The sequence below is a fragment of the Abramis brama genome (assembly GCF_963993115.1).
Source record: "Abramis brama genome assembly, chromosome: 15".
NCBI classification, from domain to species: domain Eukaryota; kingdom Metazoa; phylum Chordata; class Actinopteri; order Cypriniformes; family Leuciscidae; genus Abramis; species Abramis brama.
Window position 1 is genome coordinate 22,314,643 of NC_139977.1, and position 23,254 is coordinate 22,337,896.

At 37.3% G+C, this 23,254-nt stretch overlaps 1 protein-coding gene across 1 annotated transcript in view; it reads left to right on the top strand.

The window, feature by feature from the left end:
* The window catches only part of LOC311096899 (transmembrane protein 132C), a 150,355-nt gene that overhangs the window by 13,832 nt on the left and 113,269 nt on the right, over positions 1-23,254 (top strand). The gene's annotated exons all lie outside the window — the stretch shown is intronic.

Here is a 23,254-nt window from a genome sequence, read left to right on the forward strand (position 1 = left end):
TTTCACGCTCTCGGGTTGGTGAGTTTCAAGGCCCGTCAGTAAGTTGTTAATGGTGCCGAGCAACGGCTGTCAACACAAGAGAAAGAACAGCTGTGAGACGCCATTAGAGGTTTCTGACATGGTGACGGAGAACATCTAGTTTCCTTATTGTTGCGCAGCTTGTGTGTGTTATTCGTGCCATCGATTTTTCCCCACAAAGGAATCTGTGTCAGGCTTCCAATTTTCGTCTGCAGGAATGATATAAAGTATTTTGGATACTGATATGTATATATACTGATATATACTGATATGTCAGCATATGATAGTTAAGGGTTGATAGTTTAGTTAGTCTTTTTGTTTTACTACATTGAGGACGGTGGAAAACAGATGGACTTTTATATCCCAGATGTGAAAAATAAGCTTGTCCTTATTCATTGACCCAGAGATCGATTGTTACGAGTGCTTTTGCTGATATCTGAATGAAAATAAACAAGCAAGCGAACAAACCAAAAACAAACAGCAGAAACAATTAAACACAATTGTAACGCCAAACAAAACACAGGCATTTTTTCATCTCGCTGTAATTATATTTCAATCATGCAAATGAGTCAGTTTTGGTAGTTAGGGGGTTGCTCGTGTGTGTAATTGAAAACGGGAATATTGTCTCGCATCAAAATCTCAGCAAATGCATTTTCTGGCTCCTAATCAGAGCAACCACCATGAGCAGCTTGAGCTCAATCGCAACTCAATCTTTGCTGAATTGAATCGTTTTATCTTAATTAACTGTGTAGAATCCATCCAGGTCTCAAGCTCGCCAATTTCAGCCCCCTGCATACAGCAAATTCTACCCCCCTCCCACCACCACCTTTTTAATAAACATGCAGGCTCTCTGGGATATCGACTCGAGGCAGTGATCGACTGATGGACAGCAGCACGGTCCAGTGTATAAGCTCTATCTAAAATACATTATCTTCTCCTGTCAGCTGAAAGGATGGAAACCACAGGGCTGTTTTCCTTTACTGCATCGTGTACCTTTCAGAAAGGCTGTACATCGAAATTCCTTTCAGGCAGAACACATTGCATTGCTTTTCTCTCGAAATACGGGTCTATCCAACCTGCACAGGTGAACACCGGTTTGTTTTTCAAACTTAGAATATTTATTTTTCAAGTTCACGAAAGGAAAGATTTGAATAGAATAACCCAGATGTTATATAAGTCTTGGTGAAGACGACATAATATATTTTCTTACTGTTCGGACTTTTTAAAACTTTTGTTTTGTTTGCTGCTTTTATGTCCTTCTTTTTCATTCACTCTCAGTACCATCTAAAAGTGGAAACTATAAAACTATAAACTATAATAACAAATTCGAGTTTATTGTCTTATAACCATTTGGACAAAAAGCTACAAAATGGAGCACGAGGAGCAAAATATGATGTAACAATAATTTAACTGTATTACCTTAGGCATTATATTTCCCTCCACCTAGCTTTACTCCCAAGTGCCCAGGATTATTTTCTTGATAACGATGGCCAATTAAAATAATCGTGTTTTTAGAATGTCTCTGGTTGCAAATGCATGCCACCCTTATAATTACTATTTAATCACTGTTAGATCTATACTGTTCAAATAGAACTGGTGGGAGCATTTGTATTCTACAGTTACTCACATTGTTTTCACTTTATTTGTTCTGTGCATTAGGTAGTTCATTATGCAACCGTTTGTTTGCTGTCAATGCAGACAAGTGACTGTAAGATCAGTCAGTATCTGCCAGATTGCTCTGACACTGCCATACAAAACAAGTCAGCATTTGTGCATTGCGTATAAAGTATTTGTGTTTGTGAAGCGGGGGTAAATACTTTGGCTGGTAACTGAAATGTTGCAGGTTATTAACCATCACCATTGTCCATGGATGCGCATGTATACATACACAGTCAGGGATTGAGAAGTGTTAGTGATAGCGATGGCCTGTGCAAACCTCTCACACAAGCTTTAAGGGTTCCATCTTTGAGCTGAAAAGGCTTCATCAGACATCCACTCCACAATGTCTTCTTGGCTGAACCTGTGAGTTTCTCTGCATCTGAGTTGTGTGTGCGGATGTGAGCATGTGACCATACTTTTGAGGATCTCTGACACAGGAATCATTTAGCCCAACTACTCATCAGTGCTGCAGGCCAGAGTCTCCAGTACGGCAGCATGCTCCTTTCATTTTTAATGGTCTCAGATCAGCCAACGAGCACACGAGGAAAGAGAACTTCAGAACATCTTATGAATCAAAAGCTGCTGGCTCTAGAGGCTTGTGCATCTCTTGATGCTGGCAGAGTAACTTCAGTTATTTGAAGCTCCGTTGGGCCGTCTGGATTCATTCCTGCACTTCAATCACCCCTAAATGAAAGACGATGTATGCAATTAGCCAAGCAGACGGTAGTTGCAAATGGTTGACTTTGGCTTCTGGCTCACTACTCTGACATCCTGCAAATAATGACTGGAGGTGATTGGGGAAATGTGACAGTGGCTGTGGATTTGGCTGGAGCTCGTGTATGTGTACGAAGTGTTGAGCTGTTCTGTTCAAAGCATGATTTTGATACAAACTGATATCTAGAAAACATGTGTACTATCCAGAGGAAGATTCTGTTCCTCTTTCATAGCTCAGAATGCTTTGTGGAGTTCTCAGTTATGTTTCTTTGAAATACTCTGTATCAAATGTTTCTCCTAAAATTTCTTGGCAAGATTCAACAATAATGATGACGACCTGCTGGCCAGGTGCCAGAGTGAGAGAATTTTGGGCCAGATATAAGAACTGTCACTTGCCCTTTTGGGTCAGTGCTGCGTTGAATTCGACATTTTGATGCAAATCCTGCTGATTAGTCACCTAGATGATGTTATCTACCAGGATGACATAGATGAGGTTTTGCAGATGGCATTAAAAAGAGGCTTGTGATAGTCTTGATAGCATATTTAAGAATATGTTGAAAACTTTAAATCATTAATGTTTCGCAACGAATGCCCCCTTTTTTTAGGCAAAAGTGTGTTTGTGAATTTACGCAAGTACATTATAGCTGTGATTTTAATCTTGTTGCACTTTTTTGTATAAAGAAAAAAAAAGATAAAAAATGTTTGCAAATACACCTTAACATGCAGTGAAAACATATTTCTAGAAATTCTGAAAATACATTATAAAGCAAAATTATTTTGTGGTTGGGCCAGTGAAAATGTTGGGGGTAGCGTAGCGGAGCGGGTTACGTTAGTCAAGCTCGCGTCAGCTGACTCTCAGCTGATCCACGTCTACCTATGGAAATACGATGCCTATCACTATTATAAGATCCTTCAGTATTATCAATAGCTATCGCGTTACTCATGAGCTAATTACCCTCCTCCATCCCCAGCTCCTCCTCTCGTCAGTCAGGATTTGTCATTCTGATTCCCCCTGAATCAGATTAAAATTATCTAATATCTGCAATACATTCATGTTGGTTCTGTTCTGTTTACCCTTAGGGGGGTTATTGCTGCGCTCCCTGCTCTTATCCATGCTAGGCTGCATGGATGCACAGGGAGTTCTTGCCCAGAACAGAACCATACCGCAAATCCAAACTGTATGCTAATTGTCAATCGTATTTGACGATAGTGGTCCTGACAGAAAAGAAGTTTGCATTCATATTGAGATCTCTAAACTTTTGAATGCAGTTTGGTATCTTGGCAAATCTGATCACAGTCTGATACATTGTGAGCATCTCTTTCGAAATTCTAGAGGAAAAACATGTTTTTTCTCGGGATAAATATCTGAGAGGCAGAAGTCTTAATTTAAGCTCTATTTAATCTCATTGCTGAGCTCACATTTGCTATTCTTCTTTTCTGACGGTACATATTTAGCGCATAGTAGCGAGACTAGATGCAAGTATTTTCATAAGAAGCCACTTAAGGTGCAGTGGATATGAGCTGTTTCTGGTTGATGTGTGTGTGTGTTAGATGTGTGGCAGCAGAGCTCTGTTGCAGCAGCACACAGTTTGAAGGTGTGTGATCACTGCAGTAGTGCTTTAGTCTTTGCTGTCTTGCTGTACTTTTTTAAGAAGCAAGCATGTGACATGTAATTACCCACACAGATACAGAGTGGGAGGTTATATTTGTATGTTGTTTATGCCACCCCATCTGTGAAAACAGCATGTTTTTTGTAAGTGAGCATATGTGCATTTGCAAATGTGTACACTATACTATTCAAAAGTTTGGATAAGTATGATTAAAATATTTTGTGAAAGAAGTGTCTTTGTTCTCACGAAGTCTGCATTTATTTGGTCAAAAATACAGTTAAAGCAGTAATATTGTGAAATGTTATTACAATTTAAAATAACTTTTATATTTTATTATAATTTATTTATGTGATTGGAAAGGTGAATTTTCAGGCATCATTACTCCAGTCTTCAGTCACATAATCCTTCAGAAATCATTCTCATAATTTGGTGGTCAAGAAACATTTTATATTGTCAATGTTAAAAACAGTTGTACTGCTAATAATTTTGTGGAAAACGTGATTTTTTTCAGGATTCTTTAATGAATGAAAAGTTAAAAAGTGTAACATTAATTTGAAATAGTAATTTTTGTAACAATATAAATCTTTACTGGCACTTTTAAATTCGTTTTTTTTTTTTTATGTTCAAACGGTAGTTTTTGTGTTTCACATACAAAGACGTGTCAATCTCATATGCTAACAATTTTGAAGAATCTATTCAGAAACTGTAAAATCTAGTGTGGCTGAGAGCCGTGGGGACGCAGCGAGGCCGGTGGCGCGCACTGGTTTTGAGTTTTGAGCTCCAGAAGGATAAAAGGAGGAGTGACGACTGAGGACCAGAGGGTTGTTCCATAAAAGACGCTTAGAAAAGCGGGGATTAAACTCCAAAACCGGACTTGAATGAGCCTAACAAATAAGTTGGGGCTAAAGTGGTTCCATAAAAGGTACGCAATCTCACTAATTTGATGCAGGTTTAATTGCGTGTGCACGCGTTTCTGAAGCAGCCCTAGAGGTCGATCGTGGATCAAATCGATCCACCATCAAACAGCGTATATTTTGTGCTATTTTATGCGTTTGTGACATGTTTTTTTTTCCCCCCTCAGTGCAAAACTTACATTTTACAGTTATATTATCCATCTGTAAATGTTAGAAAGTCGTGTAAATGTATCCATTTTACTGCTAATCTTCATATTGAACTAGCGCTGCCAAATAGGCGCCCAATAATTTTGACTAAAATATACAGTTTGCTTGGCAAATTAATATGCAATATTTTATAACACCAGAAATATCTTCTAATTATAATAATTTATCTTTAGGATGTTGGATACTTTTTTTTTCTTTTGTGATAATACCCACCAACACATAGCCTAAAAAACACATGATTAGAACAATAACCAAAAAGTACATAGTTAGACACTTTTACATATGATTTAAGGGGGAAAAGACAAAAAAACAATAAATAAATATTAATAAAAATGTAACATTCACATATTTATATCAAACTCTTATAATGACACATAATTCCTAATAGTTATTCAAGTAATATTATTTGAATATCAAATATTCAATATTAAATAAGTCAATAAATAAAATAACAAATAACTAGAAATAAAAGGGAGGGAGGGTTATATAAAAATGTAGTTAATGTAGGCTAATATATATTCCTTTATTTTATGGAATATTCTTTGATTTTAGAGTTGCACATATCTTTTCAAAATGTATACATTTGCTCTTAATTTCATGTTATCCTCCATAGTGTACTTTAGAAATTACATCTACTCATTTAAAACTGGGGATTCTTGCTTTCTCCAAAAAATTATTGCATTAAAAGCTGTAATTCTCAGCATTCTAAATAAGTATACATCATCTTTATTAAGTAGCATAGGTCATATACCCAAAACTATATTTTGTATCTTTATATATTTAGTTTCTTAAACGTACAGTATGGAATTTTTTCTCCACTAGGGGTCGCTAACCTATTTACAATAACAAAGGCGTAGTTTGATGACGCAACATTTGCTAAGAATTATGGATCTTGTCGTCAACGTCAAGCCGACCGATCTAATAATGTTTATGGATGACTGAATACATCAATGTTTTTATCATGACTGTGATATGAAGCAGTTCGGGATTGCTAAGAGACAGCTATCAGCTCCACAAGCGACGCGAGTCCCGCGGATATAAAAGGAATATGGACATTTCATTCTACCGAACTACACACAGAATTACTACTCACAGGTCAGTTTATTAGACAAATTAAACTTGTGAGGTAACGCAGCGCTGTTTCACTTGGTCTAACATTACACTATCACACTAAACTGCATTTGAATGTGTTGAAATGTATGTGTTAGTTTGTCTGAGACTAGCAGTAAGCTAGATCAACATGAGAATAACATACAGATCATATTCTAACATTTTATCATTGTTGAACTATATAACATTGATTAGTTTTATGTAAATGTGCTCACCTGTTTAATATAAAGTACATGTAGGAGCGGTCGAAGTCTCGGACGTGGAGCTCTCGTTTATATACTGTCTATGGGAGCTCTAGGCATCTCGAAAACACCGCGCTGATATTGATTCTCGTTTTAGTTCTCCTTTTTTATCCAAAGTCTGCTTGCCATGGTCCATAATGTTTGAACGAAACAACAACAGCGTGCAGATAGACATTGCGAACTACAGTGGTCCATGTCTGTCGTCTTGGTTACTATCAGAGGGCTCTAGTTCATAGCTCTGGTTACCATGGCAGTACAAGCGGAAACCAGGGACAACGGATACATTTGCATGACTTTCTAACATTTACAGATGGAGGATATAACTGTAAAATGTAAGTTTTGCACTGAGGGGGAAAAAACACATATCGCAAACGCATAAAACAGCACAAAATATACGCTGTTTGATGGTGGATCGATTTGATCCACAATCGACCTCTAGGGCTGCTTCAAAAACGCGTTCACACGCAATTATCTAGACTTGATAAACCTGGATCAAATTAGTGAGATTGCGTGAACTTCAATTACCTTTTATGGAACCACTTTAGCCCCAACTTATTTGTTAGGCTCATTCAAGTCCGGTTTTGGAGTTTAATCCCCGCTTTTCTAAGCGTCTTTTATGGAACAACCCTCTGGACCAGGCTAGTTCCCAGCATAAGTTGCCAGGGTAACTGAGTTTGAACTATTTTAAGTTTGCTTTATGAAACAGAATCCACCGACAATAAGTCTAACTAACCAAAATAAGCCTGGCTTGTATTCTAATCTTGTTTTATGGAACAACCCTCAGGCCTGGGACTTTCAGATGAGTTTCAAATTGAATTCTCTTTGCTTCTTGCACTGGAATGGTTTAAAATCATGTGTAACACATGCAAATGATAAACTTTCTCTCTCTACGATGGTTTAACGTTGCAATTAATCTGCAAATCACATGCGTGCCGAACCTTTGGGCCTGGTCCGTACGGATCAGCTACGATCTGTTACACCCTTAATTTTGTGGTTGGAAAAATTCGCTTGTTACTGAAAAAGCTGCAATGTTTTGAAAAGACAGGAGAAAAAAATCCTGAAAAATGTTAGTGGTGTCACTACTAACTCCCCAACAATGCATGCTGACAGCATATACTTGCAGTACACCGTGTCTGTGGTTGTGTTATATTGAGGGAGAACATCCCCAACATGTTCTTAGCATTAGAACTGGGATCAGTCAGAGCTGTCATCCTTGTGCCAGAGAGGCATCGGCGCCTATAATTCTCTGTTGTACAGGCCCTGCAGCTCACACTAGCAGGGGAGGGTTCACACACAGATTTGCATGCTGCTCACACTGTGTTTGTGACAACAAACCCCAGCCACAGCAACACAGTCTTCTTCAAACCTATTACATCCCTCCTGGAGCTGCTGGCTGGCTGAAAAGAGCAGAGATGGCAAAGTCAGTGGTTGGAGGATGGAAAGAGAGGACCCAGCAGTTGGCCGGGATAATGGAGCCTCTTGTGGAATGGTGCGAGTGGCCACCAAGCAGAGAACAAAGGAGAAGGGGGAACTAGAAGTCCGCTGTTTGGTGGAGTCACGCTGAGTTTGGTTTGCAACTGCCATCAAAGTACCAGAAACTTTACGAATAGACAGTGCATCGACAAACCAAAATAATCTTAATGTTGAAGTTTGTTAACCTACCCTTTTAAAAATCAAATCAAATGGTGTTGGAGGTCAGAGTGCTTTAAAAACTATTATATTGGTTATAAAGGATTTGACACTTTTGAATGGATTTGTTGCAGCAAAACCTCTTTTTGTCAGATCGATGTAAGCATAAACACAAAGAGGTTTTTGCAAGGTGTTATTTAGAACCGCTCATTAAATCAGAGTAGAGAGATTAATTGCGTGTTGTGTTTGGGTTGAGATGATAAGAGGCTTAGGTATTGATCCAATTCTTCAGACCTTTAAAGGATAAGTTGAGCCAAACCCCCATGATTTGGAGCCAGGGGAATAATGCAAACTGTCCACTGAAAGCCACTGAAAAGAGGAAGACAACAAAATCAAAATGGCTCGATACTTTGTTGTTACCATTTAGTAATCTACCACTGCTGCCATTCAACATGCACTTTTATACAAAGCAACCTACATTAACATATACTGTAGCCAACTTGGTGTTAAGTGGATCACCCGTTGCTGAATTTGAACCTGCAATCTTTTAATTACAAACCCAGATTTTTTTTTTACTTGCCTTTTTGCCTCATTGTTTTCAGCTGTTTCAGCCACAAAAAAACATTACTTTTACAAGTAGTGAAGTAAACAGTCAGTTTTAAAGAAAGAAATATTTTATATTATTAAGAGTATTAATATTATGAATAAAAATATTAGTCTTATTATTTGATTAATATATGCAAGGCTTAATTAGATTCATATTTTTACACACATCGGATGTTTTTGCTCCACCGGTTCATATTAACTGAATTCAGAGCTTTCAAAACCATGGGTATGATTTATTTATTTGTTTAATTTTAACCAAATAATCATTTGGCATCCCTAGTCAGAGCCAGATGCGGTCAGCTACAGGTAGCAAGTGAAGTGAGACCAAAGATGTGGCACTCTTTGGCTGGATGAAGACAGCAATTTGTTGCATTTTGGATAATCCGTAGTGGCTTAATCATAGGGCTGCACAATTTGAGGACAAAAGTGTTTTAAGCTTTCTGATAAAATTGCGATTTTGTAATATATACTTATTCAAAGTAATATAAATCAATAATTATTTTGTTTCAACAGAATAGTGGAGAAACAACAAGAAAATACAGGGTGACAAAAGAGAACAGCACTGCGTCCCCAATAGCAAAACATCTCTATATATCTGTGCCACAGCTCCGGCAAATACCAACCCAGATCTTTACCCACTTGGTTACACCACCACCTTGAAATAAGACTGTGGTTTTGTGGATCAGCTCTTTTGTTATTTGTCTTATAAAGTCTTTTGAAGGCAGATTGAAAGGTTTGCTACCCCCTAGATTCTCACCACCTGAGCTACACAGGACTCAGTACTGGGCCCGGTGCAATTTTCCATTATCACATCACATGGTCTATCTCATCACTGACATGCCATCAACACTATATCTCATGCCCACTTCCTATCTCCTGCTCTGTTCTCGCCAAAACGATCTCAACTTGTCACTTGACATTTGAACTTGATGGCTACTCATCACCTCAGGCTCAATCTCGACAAGACTAAATTCTTCCCCCCTCCTTTCCAGGACCTCCCACAGATAATTTCCCTCCATTTCGGTTGAAGGTCAAACAGTCATCACCTTGCTGTGGATGAAAAGCCTGGGAGTTGTTCCAGATGATTTTCACAGATCACACCGTGGTCGATACTTCATGCTCCACAGCATTACAACTCTTTAGTTAGTAAAACAGTAGGCTTTAGTTATCGCTTAAGTAGATTATGTCAGATCATTCCTTGGCTGCTCTGCTTGCACGTGCAGTAAAATCTGTCAGGCATATTCAAAATACTGCTTGCTGAATGATTTGTTTGAAAATTCAGTATTCAGTGATCTAGGTGTGTTCATAACATATAAAAATCTAGTTTAAAAACTTGTGCCAAATTCTTAGAAATGTACTCTTTGTGCTCATGTTGGTTTCATATGGGTTTGAGAAAAATATATATACTTAAAAACATAATGAAAAATTCAATGATTTTTTTTATTTGTATCATGAATTATTTACTTTAATGCCCCTAAATATATCTAAATATTTTTTTTTTTACATAAATGAAAAACATGCGATTGAAAGGTGTATTCAAACATTGTATGCATGAATTGCATTTTTAATGTACTTTTTGAATAATTTCATAGCGTCATGTCATTGACCCTGTTAACTTCACACTATGATCCAATAAGAAATCCCAGGCCGACTGCTGTTTAGTTTGAGTCAGGTCATTAAGAAAACATTTTCCAGGAATATCAAATGCAAGGTAGAGCACTAGAGTTCAGTTCTGTTTTTGACTGTTGACTGGTTGTGTTAACTGTTGGACTCTCCTCCTGTATTTGTTCACGGCTCTCCTCTTTAGTTCTGTGTGGGAGGTGAAGTGGTTTTAGTTCTTATAGCCTTCCTTCTCTCTGCTCCTGACAGAAATGGAATAAAGGCAGCCTATTGTGGGTTGAGCTATTACCTGATAACAGGCTGTCATTTTAAAACCATTTTAAAGTCATTTGCCGTTCTTTGTAGTGCCATTGTAGTACCACTTGCGTTCCCACTCAGCCCTCCCTCGGTTTCCCCTGTCGCATACAATCCTTCCCTGCTCTCCCGCCAAAGTCAGCTCCTTATAACTGATTAAGATAAGTACTCTATCACCGTCAATTAGAGCTGAATAGCTGAATCTGTTTGAATCTAATCTGAATCTAGTTTTTTTAAAAGTCCCCCTGTGGTGCAGAAAAAAAAGCTTTTAATGTTGTTTATATCTCTATGTGGTGTTTTTAAAGTTCTTTAAGACTAACTTTAAGATGTGCAAATTCATAAGTCAACACCAGTGCTGATTTTTTTCTCCTTAAAACTGCAGTGAAAAAAAGACTTTGAAATCGCTGGTGTTTCTGATGTCACAAACTACCTTGTAACCAATCACGTCAACGTGCCGGCAGGCTTTAGCATATATAACTGCTGCGAAGCAGGGGAGTCTCAAGAGAAGCCAAGTTATCCCGATGTATTTTTCTGTTGATATAACCGCAATATAGCGGTTGTATAATCTATAATATGATGTTATGATGAACTATATGCCAGAAGGAAGACTGAGATAGCGAACCGGAACGTAGTTTGTGTAACATTAGTAACACATTAGCTGTTTGATAACATAGTCAGGCAAAAGGCAAATCGTATTAATTACCATTATGTGTCCGACATTGTAAAGAGCGATACCATTGTTCAGCGTTTACCTCAGTAAATTGGCCGAGTGAATCTGTGAGCTGGCGTGAGAGAAGGCGGGGCTACTTAGCATATTCATGGATCTACATGAAGCAAGGGTGTAGACTTACATTCAAGCTATTTTAAGGCATGAAGAATTCTTTTTCACAGAAAAAAAACAAAAAAACGTTTAAATATGTCATTTTGGTGATCAAAGATGAGTTTTAAGGGATACAATTATTGACTACAGTGGGACTTTAAAACCTACTCAGAACTAAGAAATTAAGTTTAGAGATTGAAAATTTCTTTGAGCAAGTAACGAAAATTTTACTCACTTTAGAACATCATGAACTTTTACATTTAATCAATGAACAAAGGTCAGCTTTTTGTGGACAGCTACAGGTAGCAAGTGAAGAGAAACCGATAGGTGTGTGACTTGGGCACTCTTTGTTTGGCTGAAGACCAGCAAACGACTGCATTCTGGATCATCTGTAAAGGCTTAACTGTGCTGGCTTGATGACCAGCAAAATGAGCATTGTGGAAGCCCAATCTTAAAGGGGTCATATAATGCCATTTTTGTACAAGCTAATATGATTCTTTAGGGTCTAAATTAAAAGTTTGTAATATACTTTAATTAAAAATTCTCATTAGTATTGTAAGAAAACACTCATTTTACCTGGTCAAAAACAACTCTGTTTTCAGTACGCCGTTTAAGTGCATGTGTCTTTAAATGATAATGAGCTTTGCTCACCCCGGCCCTCTGTTATGTGCGGACACCGTTTGAAATAATAACACAATAACCATAACGCGTTGTTCATTATAAACGTGGGATTATGAATTATATTGAGAACGTCGTACATAGAAAACATGCCGTAATGTACCCTGAGTGTAAACAGCCGCATTCATCGTGAAGCGTGCAGCAAGTGATTTGCAAAGATTAATATAAATATTAATATAAAGGTTAATAAAACGTTACACTCACTTCTTCTTCTGGAGATGCAGCAGGAACACGAATAGTTGGTACCGATCCTTTTTTCAGGAGCAGCTTCTTAGCAAAACCAGCTTTATACTGACCCTCGTTTGTAAAGCAGTCTGGTGTGTGAAATGATTCGCGCAAACATGAAAGCATTGACGTTGATCCGATCGTGGGGAATATTCCCTTCGAAAACAAATCTCTGCCACTGCGTCTTCAGCGGTTCAGATTTAGGAACATCAAAATGACTGCTGTGTTCGTTATTACACCCAAGAACAGAACACCACAATTGCTTAGACGCCATTCTGCTCATAGACAGTGCTCTAGCGTATCAACAATGACGCGCGGACTATGATGACAGACAGCTTGCTCACCAGCGAGGGCGGGTCTGTGTTGAAACGCTGCTGTCAATCAACAATCGTGGGAGAGGCGTCCGACCGTGTGACGTCACTAGGTCGAACGGCTTGATTTGAGAGATTGGAAAACATACAAGGAGATTTAAAAAAAAAAACACTGGATGGATTTTTATCATTTTATGATGGTTGTGTACAGGCACTGCCAACACACATTTCAGTACAATCAACTTGTAAAAGTGCATGTACCATTATATGACCCCTTTAAAATGACTAGAACAGGAACTACTTAGCCCATTCAGATAGGTAGCGCCTGGTTTTCTGATGTTGTTAATCTCAAATCGCAAATAACTGGTTACTTCCCCCAAGTTCCTGGCTGACTTATTTGGTGCTTCTTATAGCTAAAGTGAAATGAGATTTTTATGTGTAAAAAGATGGTGAAACATCCTGCAGGGCTGCTGACATATGACTCTTTGTTGGATCTCTTTAAGTTAATGAAAAACAACTATATTTGCCAAGAGATTTGTCTGTGTTTTTAAGTGAACATTTAAGGGTGCAAGTCAAATAAACAAATTTCACCCCCAAGCTTTTTCATGTGGATTTTAAGGGCTGCATTTGATGCTTTCGTAAGCCGGCACTTTCATTAAACGGATATTTGTTTGACTTTGTATACGTTTTATGAAAGTATCTCATTAAAATAGAAAAAACACATTTTAAGTCGATTTCTTGTTGGTTCCAATAGCCCATCAGGCTCTCTGTATGACAAATAAAACTCACTGTTTGTACACCATGATGTTTTCCTAATCTTTCCCTGAGGTAAATTTCCTTGTACCAAACAGATAAATCCTCCCATAATCCGTTGCAATTGCAGTGCGCATCAACACATTCTGACAAATTCTATAGCCTACACTAGTGACCACAAATATTCTTTTTCCTCGCCAAATTGAACCCTACTGTGCGATATAGCTAAAAAAAGAATCACGATATAATGTTTCATATCGTTCGGTATCGATAATTATTGACATTTTTATAACCTTTTTTTTTTTTTTTTTGAAAAGTTTGAATTGAAACCACTGTTTTTTATTTATTTATCCACATTTTTAAGGCAAACAACTAATTATTTTAGTTTTAGCAGTCAAAAACTAAATACAATGTAAACAAAAATATCTTCTTTATGTCTTTTATTAAGAAAAAAATATTAAGTGTTAAAGAAACTCTTGAACTTAAAATGTTACAAAATGTGTGCAATGTAAAAGTGTAAACGTAGAACAATCAAGGCAAACTTTGAGGTAGATCAACATCAACACATGGAACGCACCTTCAGTCAACATGATGTGGAGTGCAGTTCATGGTTGCATAGCAACAACACTGATGCGCAAGCGCTTTGGAAAGAAGGAGACAGCCTTCCACACGTTTTTAGACGCGATATGTGAACTAAGATCTATGGGCGATGCTTGCATTTTAATGAAACTATTGAGCGCTGTATCGAACATTTTTTATATCGTTACCGACAATGGTGTACCGTCGATAAATACCGATACCGTTTTATCGCCCAGCCCTACCCTACTGTAGACTGTTTTGGTCAGTTAAAATGTGTTTCCCCACCAATTCCATGAGCCATTCAGGAAGACACAGTCCTGGAGGGAAGCCATCATGGCTAATCTCTAGGGCAAATTTATCAGCCACTGATCAGCCCATTGACCTTCGGTGCGGTACCCCGGTATTTCAAGGACTGATGTCCCATAAAAAACAGGTTTTTGAAGAATGCCACAGTGATATAGAGACATTTTATGAGGCGGCCCCGTACTTTATGACTGGCAATAAAGAAAAGGGAAACTCGGCAGAAAGCTTTTTCTCAGCAAAAACCGGAGGCGGAGAGAGGTAATTATCTGGCTCAACTTTTTTTGCTGTTACTTACAATGTCTTTAGGGCGGCAGGAGAGCTGATAGATATCGCAATACGCTGTGTTGAGTCAAAATGACGGAGGGACATTTTACTTGCGAACAAAGGGAGCCTCATTTCAGTTTGGCTGAAAGGATAGCATGTGCACACTGGGACGTGCAGTTCATCTCATTTCGGCCTCGTATTCTCCTCTCTCCCCCTCCCTTTTCTTCTTAGCTTGTTTGCCGGGTTCTGAGGACTACCGGCTCTTTGTCTCCTCTCAGTCAGACGTATACGTCTCATATGTTTCTGATTATCAGCTCTTTAATGTTGGGCATTATACATCACAATAGTCACAGTGCTCTTAATGTGATATAGCATGGGAGGCATTTTATCTCACGGACTGCTATTTTTCCATTGTTTTTTTCAGATGCAGATGAACTTAGGCTGTAGCTTTTACGGCATTTTCATTTGAAAATATTTTCTATTTTAGATAGGCAGGCAAACCCGAAATGGTCGAACACCCACGGAAAAACACAAGATATTCTCCATTCATTTTAACCAATAAAAAGGAAAAGAAAAACATTGCAGCTTTCAGACATGACTTTCTTCTCGTTTTTATAATTAATTTGAGGCCGTTTCTATGGCGTTATTTTAATGACAAATGTCGAGAGCGCATTATTGTAACGCGAGAGAGCATCCGTGTAATGATTCTCTCTGCTGGATTTCTTTCACTGTACTGTAGCACAAAACTGGACGTGCACTTTCAAATATACAGTGGTCTGATTGCTCTGGATCAGATTTTAGGTGTGCAATAATGCTCAAACTTTGTCCTGTGCACTCGTGAATCTCTACTCTCTTTAATCTCTTTCTCTAGAAATTTCCAGAAGCTTTCAGACTTTCACAATTGACTGATGAAATAACACAGTGTACCTTTAAATTGTAAAGGAATTACAGATTTACCTATGTATCATGAGATAGCATTTTCAAGCTGATTTTTGTCAGGTACGGGGGTGGTGAAAGGAGCGAGGACTCAGGTGCAGAGTTGATGGGCTTTTATGATAATAAAATAAAACAAAATACAAACATCAACTACCCCAAAGGGGAAAAACAAGACAGACTTGACTAGAAGGGAAACCACACAGAGGGAACATGGAACATACGACAACGATCTGGCACAGGACTTCTTCTTCTTCTTCTTCTTCTTCTTCTTCTTCCCAGCAAACACAATGACCAGCCATGTGCCCAAACAAAACAAGACATGAACAAGCAGCTAATGAGAACACTCATAAGCCACGTGTTCACACAAAACATGACAACATGAAAGCATGCAGCCAATGAAAAACACAAGCTGCATGCAACACATCACAAGCCAAAACATGTCATAAAAGCACAAAACACACAGACAGAAGAGCACACGAGAATGAGCGATAGCTCATTTCATGCACTCACGACAGAAGACAAGCACTCGGAGCATGAATGTCTGAATCCCGACACAGAACCGATACCAAACATGACATGAACACCATGCTCCGAACATGACAAGAAAATACAGGAGTGTCAGGGCTCTGTCACAAAACCAAGAACAAACTATACCAAAGTGACAGAACCCTGACAATTTTATTATTTAAGTTTTTTTTTTAGTTAAGTGCTTATCGTAAATAGGCATTTATTTAATTTTATTTAGTGAACCGCTACTGATCATCAGGTATATAGGTATATAGTTGACAGGTATATGTCAACGAGAGAGCGGCTCGCGACAACAGTCATGGATAGAATGTGCTTTTGTGTAATTCATTCATCAAGTGCACCATCGATCAGTTTACTACGTCATAATCAGTAGCCTAAACTGTGTTTGCTTTAGTCAAACAATTTTTTTTTAAATCTTGTCTGTCATTTGTCTGACTAAACACTCCACTTGTGGGCATTAGAACTGGAGAAGTAGCCAACTACAGCACTGCATACAGTATTCATATAGATTTCCAATTGAACACCCATGCAATTCACTGCAATCCAACCCATCCTCAGCGAACAAGTGCCTCTGCATCCTTTTTCTTAATATATTTGAGGTTTTGCTTCAAACTAAATAAGATGCATCATGCTAATACAAACAATTTGCAGCATTGTTTGGTTGCTGCTTGGGAGACCCAGGATTGAGCTTTGAGCTACTTGGCAAAAGCATGTACAACCCAGAAGCCCTGAGCCTGGTGCTTGGTGGAGAGATGACAGTTTAAAGGCCGGGACACACTTGTTGGCCATCAGGCAATGCCAAAGAAAAGAAGTCAAAGATGGTACAGACAGGAAGTTGTTATAATTATACGTCATCTTACCTGAGCATTCAAATGCAAGAATATTTTCATAATAACATGTGCCTGCTTGAATGAAGAAAGTAATCAGACAGCATGATTGATATTCAAAATGGTAAGCAAGCGCTGCTTTGTTTACGGTTTGTAGTCATAGTTTCGGTTTCCCTTTTTGAATGACGAAAATAGCTATTTGATACCTACTGAAATAGACTTGTCAGACTCGAGTCGTAAATTTAAGGACTTGAGACTTGCTTGACTAAATTAAGAAAATGACTCGACTTGACTTTGACTTGAGATCCAATGACTTGAGACTTGACTTGACTTGAACTGTATGACTTGAGAATGACTTGATATACATTTATCATCGCAACATCAATTGATGAACAAAATGAAAGCAACGGAATCAGGCCCGTCGCCAAGGGGGGCAGTGCCCCCCCAATTGACTTATTGTGCCCCCCTAAATATAATGCACAGAACAGGACAATAAAACAAACTTACATTAAACATGCAATTTCAAATGTCTGTGATGATCATTTTCATTTTAAAACCAAATTGTTTCAGCAGAACTTAGCTCACAGGAACAGTAATCTCTACAACGGTAACACTAGAAATGCATAACACATTATCCTCAGAAATGATTCAGAAAATTAATTATTCAACGCATTATTACACAGAACGTAAATTGAAATATAATTATATTCATAAATGACTTAAAACATCCCAAAACAGCACCCAAACCTTGCAAAGACCTACCTCATTAATTATTCAAATACAACAGCCAATGGCAAGTTTCCAGCAGCAGACCTTTCAATATGTTATTTTTGTGTTAGTAGTTTTATTTATTCAAATTACAATATGCAGTTGTGTGTAAGTATATGTATATATATATATATATATATATATATATATATATATATATATACACACATATAAATCATGCAATTCATTTAGTTAAGCATACAGTATTGTTTATACGTAATTATTTTGCGCAGTTGCGCATTGCATGCGATCTCAGAATCAAATTTTGGCGGTTTTGTACTGCAAAGCTATGGATATAAGAAAGTGGTTTAAAGATTCGTCGTTGACAAAGACGACTTTGACCAACAACAACGTGTGTGGAGACGACTCTGGAGCTAATGAGATAGGAATGGAGAATTTGTCTAATGAGACACAAGTTCACAGCGTAGACAGAGCAGCGGGTGTAATTATGAATGGGCCTAGTGACGTGATCGCCATCGCTGTGGCTGTGACATTGATCTTGGAAATGAAGGACCGAATCAAATCATTTTACAGCGATACCCTGCTCGCTTGTATAATAATAAAAATCGCTCCTTTGTGTCTTCATGGTATCAGACTAATGATATACGTTACGTTGATTGTGCCTGTTACTCAAGAAAGCCACTAGATGGCACTGTGTTGTGTATGTGACGAACAATGCAGATTACAGTTTTTCTCAGTCGCTTTGGTGCATTTCTCACATCACTATTTACATTTGCACAACAGTTAGTTCAACTTCCACAACATTTAGTCATTTGTGCACATCATAGTAGCAGTTTCTCATTCCTTCCAACAAATTGCAAATGCTTTTGGACATGCATCTATTGCTTTCATACAACTCTCTTCTGTTTTAAAACATTATCATTTGCTTATGTCATGTCAGTGAAAATTAACTATACTTGTGAATGCTGAATAGTCATTCCATATAAAACTAATAGTCCTCATTTCATTGCTTGAGTCATTACATACAAAAATGTTGAACTAATTGTCAAAATCTGTCAAGCAAATTGTACACATTTTTTTAAATCTTTTTTTTTTCCTGAAAAAAGCAAGACCCTTTCTCTTTTTCTGATTGCAAGAGATGATATTCGCTGTGATGTAGATGAAATTATGTGGCCAGACAGAGGAACGTCTGGAAGTGCATGAATGATTACAGTACTATGTATGTTGTATGTTCAGTTCCAATATGTACTGCAATATTGTTTACAGTTGTGCACAGCTCTACCCAACACTGTAAAAAAAAAATTACATCCCCAAGTCAAAAAATTTCTAGTGACTGATAACATCTAAATTTTTCAATTAGTCTGACGTATTATTTCTCATTGAGCCAATGTTACTGTAACAGACTATTGCAACAAAAAATTGCACTTGGGCCAATTTACTGTAAAAATTTAGATGTGACCAGTCACTAGAAAATTTTTACTTGGAGAGGTTAGAATTTTTTTACAGTGAAAGGGAGTTTATGTTTGTTGTAAATAAGGGTGTATTTTTTTCTTTTGCACAATGCTGTGAACAAATTTAGAATTGCAAAGAGAATATGCAGTAAAAATGTGAAACATACATATTCAGTGTCTTGTACTCAGTTACCTCACTAAATACAGTATGTGTAACTTTACTGTATTTTTCAAATGGCTGTACAAATAGTATATAGTGCTGTCTTGAGCATTTTCAGGTAGTGTCACCAAGATCTGACTTTTTTGCATTGGAAAACATTTACAGAGTAAACTGTCATAATGAAAACATGACAAAGCCATTTGACTATCTTGTTCATAAACGATGGTGTCAGGACTTTTCATATTGATGACACTGACACTTTCATTGACATGAATACTTGCTTTTGAGGAATGAGCTATCCATTTTGAGCAAGTGACACGCTTTTGCAGGTTATCAACTAGGTTTTGCAGTTTGTACTAATTGTTTTGAGAACTGCATTAACTATTGTGCAAATGTAAATAGTGATGTGAGAAATGCACCAAAGCGACTGAGAAAAACTGTAACAAAAAATATAGGCTACTAGCAACTAGCTAAATGTGGAAATGTTAAGAGAAAATAAACAGACGTTGAGATCATAAGGTAAAGCATTTTTTTGAATAATTGAACAAAACAAGACTATTGTGGACTATTTTAGTTATGGGTTATTTAGTTATGGGTTGTTGTTTTGGTCTGTCTCAGATCATTAAAAAAAGTGTGCCCCTCTATGAAAATTAAATGCCCCCCCATTTGGTTTGTTCTGGCGACGGCCCTGAACGGAATCATTGACTCCAGTCATCAGATTCTGCGCGATTGCGTGACGCGCTGCACCGGTCTATGCGCTGCACAAGCCCAGAAAAAAACATACATCGCGGTGAACGCGGTAGCGCGCTAAATACAAAAACTTCTCCCAGCATCGTTTCTTTTTGGATATAAACACTAGAAATTGACCATATTCATACAAGAAGATTTGCTGTACGCATAATAACTGGCAAGGGATATCGGACGACCATCACAACCTCGAACAGTCGAACTTCATTCACCACCACGTCTAAAAGTAAGCTTAGCTATGGCTTGTTTAACCTGTTTGTTATAGTTAATTTGACTATCTTTAAATCTAGAGAGAATATTGGTCAAAACAGCATGCCTCTTTATACACAATTATGTTTTCAAATGTAGCTTAATGTTGTCAATATTCAAATGATAATTAATGATGGCATATGTTTTGTATAACATTTGCCACATTTCTTTTTAAATCATGCTTTAAAGCCAAATATGTCGTTCTTTCAATGACTAAAAACAACATAGAAAACTGTTAATGTTTTGTCGTGTTTATGTTTCTCTTAAAGCAGGGTTAGATGTTATCAGGGGGTTGGGGGCAAAAAATGCATGCCAGCAGAATTAATATGCACCCAAAATTCACAATGTGGTGGAAAAATTGCCCTAGTATGAGTTATTTTCATAATTATAACATATGATATTAAAAACTATTTTCCAGAATATTGACGCGATTGCAAATGTTATAATGATTTTATAAAACAGTTCAGTAAACAAAGAGTGAATATTGTGATGTGACATAGACATAATATTCCAAATATTCTCTGTTTTTGCTCTATTTCTCCAATGACAATAGTTCCGAACAAGCCACAGAAAGAGTTATGCGTATTTGTGATTCAGTGACCTAGTTGCTTAGTTCCAGAACGAATCTGCCGTTTTGAACATTAGTTGAATGAATGCTTCTATGACTCGTACATTAAGACGGTGATTTGGCGCCACCTATTGGCGGTTTTAACTTCATAATTATATAACTTATATAAAGGGGATGCCAGTTTGAAGAATGCCATTTGGTGACATAGGAACCATTATACTTGAATTGTGAATTGTTTAATACCTTTTAATGGTCTTCTGCAATGTTTGAGGCATATTTATTTTTTCATGCTTTAATGTTGGCCTAATTTCAGTTACATCATTTGCATTTTAGGTTTGGATTATTTTTTTTTTTTAGATTTTTATTGTAGTAACCACTCAGCTGTATGTGGAAATGCATATATTTAAAAAAAAAAATGTTGCAAATAAAACCATAGTCCACAACTTCTGTAGTTTTAACTTATTTTAATATATAAATTCAGTGAAATCATCAAACGTTTGTATGACTTGACAGTGACTTGTGACCCAAGCTACGACTTGACTTGACTTGCTTGACATAAGGCACTGACTTGACTTGACTTGACTTGCTTTTATAAAAATTGACTTGGACTTGCTTGAGACTCGAAGGTTAAGACTTGAGACTTGCTTGTGACTTGCACATGTGTGACTTACTCCCACCTCTGGTGTTTTGTGTTTTGTCGTGTCACAATATGTCTCAATACAAAAATGCAACAAAGTGTATCGTGGATAGTGACAATATGTATAGTGTATATTTCACCTAAAATAAAAATTACTGTGTGAGAAAAAAATTCTAGTTTTTTTCAAGTTCAAAGTTTTCAGAGTTTTAGTGTCAGTTCTACATTAAACTACTACTGTATATATAGTGTTGAATATAATGTATAATAATGCAATGGGGGAATATTTGTGGGTCCTGATAATGTCAAATGTCTTATGTTACCAGTAAAAAGTGGGTTATATTATTTTAAATATATCTAGTGAGTGACAGAGTGCAGGCATATTCATCTAAAATAATTCTGTATTTTCAGCTTCAGAATCATGACTATTTTTATTTTGGTGTCACCATTGTCCTGTGTATTGTATTTAGCATTTTAATCAACAGTACATTTTTTGTTAACCTTTTACCATATGTCTTGGAGTATCGCAATACTATCGTATCGTGAGTTCAGTATCGTGATATGTATCGAATCATGACATGAGGGTATCGTTACACCCCTACCTGCTACACTGGAAAAAGTAGCTGGTAGTTTATTGGAAAAGCAGCATTATTATGAAACCAGCTGTGCTTTTGTCATGAAAAGTGAAGTTGTTAAGTATGTGGCATCGCTACGTGTACTAGTTACTGCCAACACTGGATTAATTTAGAATGGATTGAACTTGGCTGTCATGCTGATCATGATTAAAGCATTTCAATTGGACACTTTAAAACCCATGTGGTTTCTTCATCGAGATCAAAAATGCAATTAAATGCCATCTAGCCATGCATGAATCAGAGTTGTGGTTTTATTGGCGCTTAATATCCACAGTACATTCTGAATGCATTCAAAGCCCTGTCATCAGTTAAAACAGCAACAGTCTCTCTGCCACATGCTCATGCCCACGAACTGGAGTCTGGCCAACACTAGCCACGTTTCCACTGTCGGGCCAGTGCGCCCCTAGGAAGCCTGACGAGGCCTAATCAAGCCCCGGAAGTGACAGTGGAAACGCGACTGGCCCTGGCACGCACTAGCACGCCCGCTTTTGGCCCGACAGTGGAAACGCGGCTACTGTGGCGAGCTTTGATTATACAAGTGTTTTTATTTATTTATATATTTTGAATTTAACACCATTTCTGATAATTTTTTTTCCTGATTTCTGTGCAATGGCTTTTAACTTTGAAACCTCATGAAATCTAAATTGGTATTCTGTATCTATTAGTCCATATTTGTTAGCTTTGAGGTATAATGTGGTTAATGTACTCGTAAAAAAAAATATTTTTTTGGCATATAAAGTGATCTTTCTACACTCCAGAATCCTAGGTAATATCTGTTAAAAAACATTATTGAAATATAATTTTCTAGGGAACAAAATTTCCCGTTATCCTTTTGTAGCAGCGGTAAAATAGCGATCAGTTATCCTCAGTTTGCGATATTAACAGTAATATTTTAAATAAAATTTAGTTGTCATTTAATTTTGTTGTTTAAGTAACTTTATGTGCTTTTGAAATTTTGATTTTTTTTTTTTTTTTTTTTTGTATTTAGCTTTATTTTTATATTAGTTCTGGTAATTTTAATACTTTTTCAGTGCCCTGACAAAAGTATTTTTTTCCATAAATGTTTCCCATAAGTCTTCGTTAAAGCGTTATTAAGAACCAAAACCAAATAGCTACGAGGTAAATCACAAACATTGTCTGTGTGACAAAGTTTGTCGCACAAACTGTCTAGCAATCTATGAAAAAGCGGCAGCCCTTCCGGCACTCTCAATGTCCGAATTCACTCACTCATTTT